This window comes from Peromyscus maniculatus, chromosome 1, assembly GCF_049852395.1.
Source record: "Peromyscus maniculatus bairdii isolate BWxNUB_F1_BW_parent chromosome 1, HU_Pman_BW_mat_3.1, whole genome shotgun sequence".
NCBI classification, from domain to species: Eukaryota; Metazoa; Chordata; class Mammalia; order Rodentia; family Cricetidae; genus Peromyscus; species Peromyscus maniculatus.
This window is the reverse complement of record NC_134852.1, coordinates 140,114,197-140,123,291: the sequence shown is the minus strand read 5'-3', so window position 1 is coordinate 140,123,291 and position 9,095 is coordinate 140,114,197. Positions and strand designations below refer to the sequence as shown.

The following is a 9,095-nucleotide window of genomic DNA, read 5'->3' as shown; positions in this document are numbered from 1 at the left end:
GTCCAATAGCAAGGCAGGAGAAGTGATAGGTGGGGCTGGCAGGCAGAGAGGATAAATAGAAGGAGAAAAAGAGAAAAAAAGGATGTAGGATCAAGAGAAGGAGGAGGACTCCAGGGGCCAGATACCCAGCCACACAGAAAGAAGTAAAGAAAGATCTACAGAAATAGAGAAAGGTAAAAGCCCAGAGGCAAAGATAGATGATATCATTTAGGTTAAGAAAAACTGGAAACAAACCAAGCTAAGGCCAGACATTTGTAAGTAAGAATAAGACTCTGTGTGCATTTATTTGGGAGCTGGATGCCCACCCCACCCCCTACCCCACCCCACCCCCACAAAGAGCCAAAGAGCAAGGAGAAAAAAGTCAAAATAATACCAACCATGAACATCAATACGTCTACAGTAGTGAGTCCTCCTGAAAAACATCCTCAGTCTTTGGTGTGGACACCTGAATTTTGAGGATTCAATCAGTAAGAAGACACAGATGTGTACAGACTTCTGTGTGCATCTCTGTCCTAGTAGCAAAACAGGTTAGGATCTTCAGAAATAGTTGATGGATTTGGGCAATTAGTCAAGGACACCTTGGAGTTAAGAGGAATAAGCCCATTGATCCACTTGTACTGCTTAGAGGTCATAAAGGGCCCTGGAGCTGCCCCTGTGGTCCCCACTGACCCCTTGATGCTCCATGATTTCCACCAACAGGACACGAACAAGCAGGTGCGAAGACTCAAGAAGTTTGAACAAGATAAGCACAAAAGCACATATTAACAGAAAGACACACTTTCATTTAGACACCAAGTCCTCGACTCCACTCGAAACACACTGGAATTTTGTTAAGCGGTTTTGAAGAGATGGGTTGACTTTTTTTTTTTTTTTTTTTTTTTTTTTTTAATGGTGGGCTAAGGAGAAGTCACATTCCTCAGCAGTGTACCCCACTCGTACATTGATCTTGCTCAGGTAAATAACCTCTCACCCATGCTCATTCAGGTAACCCTAATCAAGTTCAGTGGGTCACCCCAAAACAGAGGGACAGGAGAGGATAGTGGGGGAGGGGGGCTCTAATCAAAGAGCAGTGCACATGCGTATGACGTCATGAAAGAAGGACGTTTCTGTCAGCATCAACTCCCACCAGCCATGGATAAGAATGGATATTTTTGCAGAGATCTGATGGGTGAACGGAATGTCCATTTATACTTTTAGTGTGAGTCCAATGTGTATATGTGTGCGTGTCCTGAGACAGGGTCTTGCTGTGTACCCCAGGATGCCCTTGACCTCTCCATCTTCCTAGCTCAGCCTCCCAAGCTGAATTCTACCACACCTGGCTTTGATTTATAATTTTAATTAACAGATTTAAAGGTTTTTACATATTCCTTCCAAGTTCATATTTTTGTTATCACTCAGGCTTTCCCCCATTACTCTGGTGCCAGCTCTTGCCTTGTTTTGTAATAACCTTTCACATAAAAATAAGATTACTTACAATATTTTAAATTAAAAAAAATATTGGTGTGCGAGTGTGGAGGGGGAGTGCATCCCACAGTGTGTGTGCGTGGCTCAGAGGACAACTTCGTGGAGTGAGTTCTCCCTTCCAACCTCACATCTATTTCAGGGATCAAACTCAGATTGGTGGCCTTGCATGGCAGGTGTCTACCCACTGAGCCACCTGGCCGGCTCTCTTTTTTGTGACATTTATCACAGATGTCTTCCTAGCATGGCTGATACCTCAGAGTGTCAGTATTTCTCTAGGCAAACCTCAAAATCTTTTAGTTTTAGACCCATTTCTAAACATTTCTGTCTGGAAACCCTTGCCTCAGAGCTGAGGCTTACCTGTTGTAAAATGTATGTGGAATTTACTCTGATATATGGGGGAGCTGCGGATTATCTCTAATTTTTCCCACATGGCTGGTCCTCACATTGCTTATTGCCTAATCTCCCGTTCTCCATGGATCTTTCTCATGCACTCACTTCTTATCTCCATCATCTCCGTGAGGACCTGAGGACCTGTGTAGGAGACACTCGGTTCTACTAGCCCATCTGTTTGTGGTTTCTTTCGGCATCAAAGCTTTATGATATCGCTTCTTTCCCTTTTACCCTCAGTAATAGAATCCTTTAAACATACTCTCTGCAAATATTCTGGGCTGGATCAAGCTACCAGAATTTTCTTAAAAGGAACATTCCAGGCTACTGCAGGCATACTCTGCATAGAATTCTTGTTGACCCAAGACAGCCGACTCGCACTTCCTACCATGATAATAGGGTTGCGGCGTGTCTTCCAGAAACGATTCCTTTGATATTCTGCCCCTGTTCACCCTGGCCTGGTGCTTTAAGATGGAGGGGGCATCAAGAGCAGCGTGAGGGAAGAAGCCCAACCTTGCAAGGCCGCCTTGGTCAAAAATTAATTTGTGCAGTCACCCTCCTTTTAGAAAGCAGACCCTTGGGTACTGGCCTGAAAGTGCCGATTCTCATGTAGTCATCTTTACTGTGCCTAGGCAGGGGAATGCCCATATAGAGACTAGTAACTGCTCATTAAAGACCTGCCAGGTACCTAGGAACGGGTCCTCCTCGCCGCTTTCCCAGTGAGTTATCTTGAGTGCACTGCCGGCACCCCATCTGCAGAATGAAGCGTCTGTCCCGGGCACCTTCTAGCTCTAAGGCAGGTTGCAGGCAGCTCCGTCTGAATCTGGAGGCAAAAATCCTCCAAGCCGGCCTTTGTTTCCCTTCCAAGCGCGTTTGCCGGAGCTCTTACAGCACCACAGACACCTCTGCGTTTGAGGAGCTTCCCTGCCTTGTGAAGCCCTTTCAAGATGGGGATAAAAGGGTCCCCAAAGCATGAAGCAGATTAAAAGCAGTGTCTGTACAAGGCGAGAAGAAAGTCGGGGATTTCTTTTCTCCCTTCCTCTCATTAGTTTAACTTCGACTGATTTAAACGTGTGCTACACTTTCCCTGGAAACTGAAGGGTTTGATTTGGAACGCCGTTGCCGGGTGAAAATTCTGCTGAGTCTATGAGGCGAAAACATGGCTGCTGATGAGCGCGACTGACTTCACATAAGTAAGAGGAACTACAAACTTTGGGAGAGAGTGAGCAATTCTAGAATGTTTCCAGTTGCCCTAAATCCAGCTTGTTTTAGTTCCTTGGATTCCAGGGTGGCTCAGAAAGTTCCCTCATGGAAGCCCAGAAAACATTCCTCCACACAATCTATTTTCTGACCCAGAACAAATGGGTAGGAACAACAAATTTCCTAGATCAACTCTGGAAAATTCATGGCAATGGCAACTCTTGGTTTTTTCCTCTAGGAGGAAAAAAGAAAAAGAAATCGACCAAATCATGCCACAGAGGACAGCCACCTCCCCGCCCAAATCCTCCTCTTTTATTTAAATAATAACAATAACCTCTGAGGTCTCGGTGGTTGCATTGTGCTTGTCTGTGTCTCTGATGCCTTTTGGGATAGCCCAGGAAAGACTACAGAGTTTCCTTGGTCCTCATTTGAAATTCCAGTTTTGCAGCATTAATTGGCATTTTTCAAACACTAAGAGTCCAGATTGAAGTCTACAAATAAAAACAGGCCCAGATGCTGTGCTTTCACTGGCACGCATTTAACACTTCGTAAGCAGTTCATTAAACTGATAACTCTTTAAACAGCAACACTGGCTCTCTCAGAGCCCCTGGGCAGGCAATTGTCTCCAGACACCCAGGGAATTCTGCCTGGCTTGAGAACCACAGGAATCTACCTTCGTGGTGGAGTGTCGTAATTATGGGCACCCTGACCCCCTGGCCATCTCACAGGGCCTGCCTGAGGCCTCCACACCCCAGTGACCAGGGGACCCTGGCACAAGGCCAGAAAGCAGGTGCGCCAGAGACATGATAAGGGATCCAGGGTTAGATGCAGGCTGGGGGCGGGAGGTGGGGTGTGGAGTGTGTGAGGGGGGGGGGAGGGGTGGTGAGACAGCCTCTGTGCTCTCTGCAAGCAGGAAGCGTGTCCGGGAGCAGTCTCAGCTTGAGAATCCAGGATTTGCCTCACTCACCAAGGGTCAGTTTGTCATCTCAACGGAATTAAGGGCGAATGTTCAACCACCCTCCAAGGATGACTCTCTCTCTCTCTCCTGCTCAGGTTTCATCTAAAACACGAAGACTCGGGCACAGCATGGGCCCCTCCCCCTGCCATCATCCTCTGAGACCCGGGACGGGGACACATTAGAGCAGCCGGAGGAGGCTGGGGGCCGGGGGGGTGGGGTGGGGGTGGGGGGTTGGGGGCAAGTTGTTAAACTGCTCACTCCCGTCCCTGTACGGTGAGAAGCTGTACAAGGGTTGACCTGCATTTGATCATTTGCATAGTGCCAAGCTGGGAACAGAAATGTGGGTGTTCATTCCACAACAATCTGACCAACGAGGGCGGGGTGGGGGGGTGAACATTGTCCTCTCCGGGTGACAGACAGTGAGGCTGGCATTGCGGAAATCAATACCACAGACAGTAACTCGCCTGGGGCGTTTGGCGAGCATGCTGCACAGGGCTAACGAAAGTGTTTTTGGTCTGCAGAAGCACTGGCACCTTCAAATCTGTGGGCTGCTCGGGGCATTTTTACCCACTTTTCGCAAAAGACAAAATGACGTCAGTAAGACACGGGTGAATTAGAACTTGAGTCTATCTGGTGACCATCATCTGGCACACTGAGCCCCAATATGAGGAAATGAGAAGTGTGTGGGAGTTGAATTCGTGACTCAAAAGGGGGCTTCACCCCAAGCGTTCTCTAACCTCCGCCCTGGAGATGATGGGTAACTGATGGGTAACCGATGGATAATTGATGGATAACCGGCCAGCTGCTGATTAACCATAGTGGGGCTGCAGTGAGGCCCGAGGCCATGACCCCAGTGGCCACAGAGATGGAAACTGAACACAATCCCGCGGGAGCCTCAAGTCCGAAGCCAGGTTCCCAGAGATGCAGCTCTCTCGGCTGGGGACTGCCAAGGCCTTGGCCGAGCGCACGGCGCCATCGCGTGGCCAGAATGGGCAGCGCACTGGGGCCGCGCCTCCAATCTTCCCGGGGGACCCTGTGAGCCTGGTATCACTGAAGCATCCAGGGTAGAGAACGCCCCCAGTCTGTAGCAAGAGGAGCTGGAAGCCTGGGTGGTCACATCAGTCAAGGGAATGGGCCAATTAGGTCTTGTTTAGCAGACAGCTTCGATCAGGCCTGGGCTCGTGGGCTGGATGGTGCTTCTCTACTGTGTACCCTGAACCCAACAGGTAGTAAAGCGCGCTGAGAATCTGCGGCTTCTGCGAAGAGACGCGGTCCCCTGACCCTGAACAAAGACAGGCTAAGACACTAGCCTCCATTCATTTATTCAGTCAACAGACTATCGAGCACCTACCATGCGTCAGGTGGGGAGATGTGCGCTGATGCCGGGGAAGAGAACAAGAGACAACTTGCTGTTAGATGAGCCCCCTCGCCAATCTGGTAAGTCCTGAGGTTACTCAGAATGTTTGAAAAAAAAAAGAATTTTTAAGACAGGAGGGATGCAAAGCACACCCACGACACTCAGTACAGTTTTCAAATGTTTCTAAATTGTGAAATCGTCATATATGTTCTTTTTTAGAATATGAGTTAACGAGATCTGAAGACGCGTCTGTTAACTCCAGTCGTCTCAAAATCGTGATGAGTCCAGATGATGTTTTGAGATAAATGCCCAACTGTAATCTGACAGGAAAGTAGCTGTGATTTCTGCTGGCGGAAAGAAAACATCTCAGGCTCTGCTAATACTCCAGGGCACTCTGCCTAGATTGTAATTGAATCAAATGCTAAACCTCAGTGAGAGGTGAGGGAAAACAACGATGTTGTGTTTTTCTGTTCAAGTTCACAGAGCCTCCCCCCTTTCTCTGTCTCTGCAGCCCTCCTTGGTTAAGAAGCCTGGTGGAACCAGGCATGGTGGTGCAGGCTTGAAATTCCAACCATTTGGGAGGCCGAGGCAGAGGATTGCAAATTTGGGTAATCTAGCGACTCTGTCACAAAATCAAAATACAAAGGGACCAGGAGTTGTATCTCAGTGACAGAATGGGGATCTAATGCGGGAGGCCCTGGAGTCAAGTCCCAGAACTGCGGAGGATGGGGGAGGAAAAGAGAGGAAGAAGAGGTTAAAAAAAAAAGAAGAGGGGAAGAAGAGAGCAGTGGAGGAGGAGAGAGGAGGAGAGAGGAGGAGAGAGGAGGAGAGAGGAGGGGAGAGGAGGGGAGAGAGAGGAGGGGAGAGGAGGGGAGAGGAGGAGAGAGGAGGAGAGAGGAGGAGAGAGGAGGAGAGAGGAGGGACCTCTGATGCTGCCACTACCTGGTAAATGAGCAGACATGTACACAAAGTAGCCATGTGGTGGTGCCACATGCTTGAGGGACATCAAGTTAGACACCGGCAATGACACCAACAGGGAAGGGCTTGTGTTACTGCCTTTGACTTTAAGAAGTCCCCGCAGGGTACCACATGGCCACCCCGGGGGACCCCACTCAGCATAGGAGCCCTACAGTCTTGGTGCAAACCTAAGCCCTGAGTTCAAGGCCCTAAACTTACACAATGATCAGTGTCCCCCAACCAGGGAAGCCTGGGTCAGCCTCATTGACATCCCAACGCCCTTAAAGGCACCATGTTGCCGCTCTGCCGCCCAGATTTTCCAGGGCTCCTGCTGGGGCAATGCAGTGAGGTCCAGAGCGGTGTGCTTTGTACCTCACAGTTCTGCCCGCCCCCCCAAGTCTAACCCTGCCGACAGGCCAGCGCTTAGCTCCTCATGGGGACCAGGCTCCTTCCGGTAAGCAGGGCCCCTTACCTTGCTGGTCTCTGACCAGCTTTCCTATCAGCTGTGACCCTCTAAGTCAGAGGCTGGGGAAGGAAGGTCCCTCTCACCTCCTCCCCAGAGGAGTTCCAGCCCAGCCACAGTGCCACACCGCCATACCCCAGGCCACGCTGAGGTGGTTGGTGAGAGCAGGGAGCATGGAGGGGCAGCCTTTGTAGCTGGATAGAAACCGGTGTGACAAGCTTGCAGGATGATGTCAGGGCTGGCACCAGCAAAGAACAACCCTGTTGACAAGAAGATTAATTAGACAAACGCAGTGCCAGCCAGCCAGCCTCTGCCGCCATCTCCTCCTCAGAGGTCAGCTCCACTCAGGCCCCTGCTAGAGATTCTTTCTTCATCTTTTTAAAAGAAAACTTAATCTCCTAACAAGACAGCCCCAAAACAATTCATGGCGTGCCAGCAGAGCAAGTACATACAGGCATGCTCTGCAGAGGTTCCGGGAACCCACCGGGGCCTCCTTTCTACCTGTCCAGACAGATGCAGCTCCAGGAAGAATGCTCGTCTCCTCACGGGGGCCTTCCTCATCAGAGAGGGAGCTCCAGGTGGGCTATCTCTGGCCTTCTCTCTGCCTTTCCTAGGGGCTCCTCTTCTTACAGACAGGGGTGGGCAGACCAGGTCTTGGCGTTTGGAAGCTTCCTCCCAGTGACCCCCCTTCCTCTCAAATATCCTCTTCTCTCTGCCCCATTGTCCCCATGACGGGAAAAGAAAAATCGACCACTGAGTATCAGAGTGGCCTCTCTTATTATTCGACAAGCTAGCACTTCTCAAGCAGTTTACATCCCAGCAGCCCTGAGGATAAACAGGTGATCTCAGCACCACAGGCCTTGGAGGGGCTTATATCCAGGAAGGAGACAACTAAAAGGCACGGCAACGAAGCTCATGCGTGTTTGTGGGAAAGGATCCAAGAAGGGACTGTGGGAGAGGCAACTTGAAGGTGGCAGCCATTTTGGAAAGGAAGATGACTCCAAAGAAGGAAGTGAAAGTAGAGTTGAGACCTGCGGGAGGAATTCTGGGAGAGCTGCCTCAGAGCCACACACAGGGTCAGGGGCAGGCATGGGACAGGGCCGAGGAAGGAAGTGCTTTGTACATAACCTGTCCATTGCAAGAATGAAAGATTATTTCTAAATTGTGTAACTCACGCACAGCGTAACACTGGGCGTCACACATGGGGGGTCGACGTTGCTAAAATGGAGATGCCTGCCTCTCCTGATTCTAAAGGGTGGCACTGGGCCCAGAAAATGCCATCTGAGCAGGTTTTCTATCCCATAAGCACCTCCTCCCCTTTCATAATGAGACCCCTCTCATGCCCCATCTCCAGGCAGGCCACTGGGCCCCAAACTTCTGCTGTCTGACTGGAGAGAGGCCAGAGTCAGAGCAGCTGGGTAGCTGATGAGCAACCCTGCCCAACCTGTACCCCTTCTAGATTATCTGCCAAGGCCCAGGGTGACAAGCCCCTCCCTCCTGCATATTCTATGTGTCCTCGATGAAGGAGCAGAGACTCAGCCCGCAGGAGTCAGCTGCAGCCCCACGCCCCCATGGTCCACATCTGTCACAGGTGTGAGTCCCAGCTGGACCACAGCACACATGAACTAGAGTCCTTGGGGGGCTGTAGGATCCTGCAAGGGTCACAGCTATCAATGCAGAGCCACCAGATCTTAGGGCAGGTGGAGTCAGCAGAGCCACTGAGAGTGATAGGGACTGTGCCGTTTCCTGGGGCCTTGCTGTTTGTGGGGGAATCCAGACCAGGACGTGCCCCTTTATCTGGAACTCACATGGGGCACCTACATAACCTCAGGTCTGTGTGTCTCTTCCTGGCTCTCTTCAATATCCTGGGGTGACTGTCAGCCTAGTGTGTGTGTGTGATGGCGGTGGCAGGCTGGAGGCTGTACATTGCCGTGATAAGGTTTATTCTGACTCACTGTCTGAGGGAACACAGTCCTTCCTGCTAGGGAAGGCCTGCAGTGGAGTTAGGAGGGTACCACATTGCCACAGCCAGAAAACAGAGAGAGAGAGAGATGAACGCTGGTGCTCAGCTTGCCTTCTCTTCGAGACTCTGAGATGTCAGCCCACACAATCCTGCTATCTACTTTCAAAATGGATCTTCTCACCTCAGCTAAACCCCAGACCTACCCTCAGAGACATACGCAAGGACTGTGTCTCCCAAGTGATTTCAAATCCAGTTGACAGCAAAGATTAGCCATCACAGGGGTGCACAAAACTTGGGCAGTGGGACCTGATAGGCACACACAGGAGGACACCATCCTTGTATCTCA

The 9,095-nt window shown here is 50.4% G+C and overlaps 2 long non-coding RNA genes across 2 annotated transcripts; both read left to right on the top strand.

The window, feature by feature from the left end:
- The first annotated feature begins 2,001 nt into the window (after window positions 1-2,001).
- LOC143269057 (uncharacterized) lies at window positions 2,002-4,200 on the top strand. The gene is made up of 3 exons (XR_013045384.1): window positions 2,002-3,044; window positions 3,965-4,023; window positions 4,105-4,200. It is a non-coding gene; the product is annotated as an uncharacterized LOC143269057 (long non-coding RNA).
- Window positions 4,201-4,290: 90 nt separating this feature from the next.
- On the top strand, window positions 4,291-8,317 carry LOC143269056 (uncharacterized). Its single transcript, XR_013045383.1, has 3 exons — window positions 4,291-5,446; window positions 5,586-5,974; window positions 7,296-8,317. It is a non-coding gene; the product is annotated as an uncharacterized LOC143269056 (long non-coding RNA).
- The last annotated feature ends 778 nt before the right edge of the window (window positions 8,318-9,095 follow it).